This window comes from Corvus brachyrhynchos, unplaced genomic scaffold, assembly GCF_000691975.1.
Source record: "Corvus brachyrhynchos isolate BGI_N302 unplaced genomic scaffold, ASM69197v1 scaffold220, whole genome shotgun sequence".
NCBI classification, from domain to species: Eukaryota; Metazoa; Chordata; class Aves; order Passeriformes; family Corvidae; genus Corvus; species Corvus brachyrhynchos.
The window spans coordinates 2,169,963-2,171,170 of NW_008236209.1; the positions used below are offsets into that span (position 1 = coordinate 2,169,963).

Below are 1,208 nucleotides of genomic sequence, written 5' to 3' on the forward strand. Positions count from 1 at the left end.
TTTGCCCTACTCCTCTTGCATGCTCTGGCATGTGAGGAGCAGGCAGTGCTCTTTATTTTATAAAACTCTCCTTTATTAAAAGAACAGGTAGAGTGTTTTGGCTTTTGTTTGATTAAAAACAAACAGGGAGAAGCATCCCTAAATACCCTGTTTTACTTTATTGTGGAGAACTACAAGAGCTCTGGGCTGCACCACTCCCCAGTCTTGTAGCACCAGCTTAGTTCTGTACAGATTTGTCTTGAGGGAGTATTTATATAAAATATACCCCTGGATGAAGGCAGCCATCTCTGCTGATCCTCAGGGGCACTCCCACAAATCTGGCAGAATCTTGCTGGCACCAGCTTCTGTCCCTGCAGATCATGAGAGAACTCTCCAAGTGTGTATCTGGGTTCCTGCTGCTGTTCAAGGTTTTGAGATGTGATGGAAGTCGCAGAACTTGGAGCCCACAGTGTGATATGCAAACATCTGTGACTGGTGTGCTGGGATTCCATTTTTCTTCTTCTTAGGTATGGAAAGTTGCTTTTAGCTTAAATGGTACCAATTATTTACTCAAACCCTCCCCAGTTTCTGAATGCCCACGTGCATCACAGAGTGACATTTTTGCTTCAGTGAGGTGGAAGGAATCATACCTCAAACTGGGGCATTACTGGCCTGCATAAGAATCTCCTTTATTCTGAGCATTTTTATGTGAAAACTAAGAACAAATAAATACTTCTGAGCATTTCTCCTCTTTTGTTAAAATTAGATGTTCAAATACTTTTGAGGATTTCAGTCAAATAAACCATTATTATTGTATTTCCCTTCCAGATTCACATTTTAATTAGATATAAGCAATATTCTCATATATAATCATACCTTGTTTTAGTAAGAGCATATTCAAGAGAATATTTACTCTTTTTTATGACTGCTTCTATCACTTTAAAGTCTGTAAGTCCATCAGGTATTTGGAATATCTAACTTGGTTTTCTGTCTTTTAGTGTCCTAGTGGCATAACTACATAGCCAGCAGATGTTCATTTGCACCTTAAGGTGAAGAAGGATACAGAGGCAGAGGGGTAAGAGCCAGGAGCACAACCCAGTGCTTGATTCCCCTTGCTCATGCAGAGAACTCCTGTAGCTTTCATTGCCTGCTTGTACTTTTGAGTCTCACAGTTGTCCTTTCATCAGCAAAAGAGTTTTTCCTTCAAAGCTTTGCCCTGCTCTGTGTGT

General features: G+C 40.5%; 1 long non-coding RNA gene across 1 annotated transcript in view; it reads left to right on the forward strand.

Moving 5' to 3' along the window:
- The window catches only part of LOC108448535, an 18,270-nt gene that overhangs the window by 6,076 nt on the left and 10,986 nt on the right, over positions 1–1,208 (forward strand). The window contains exons 3-4 of the long non-coding RNA XR_001864435.1: positions 357–506; positions 978–1,054. This is a non-coding gene — a long non-coding RNA (uncharacterized LOC108448535). The remainder of the gene's footprint in view (positions 1–356; positions 507–977; positions 1,055–1,208) is intronic.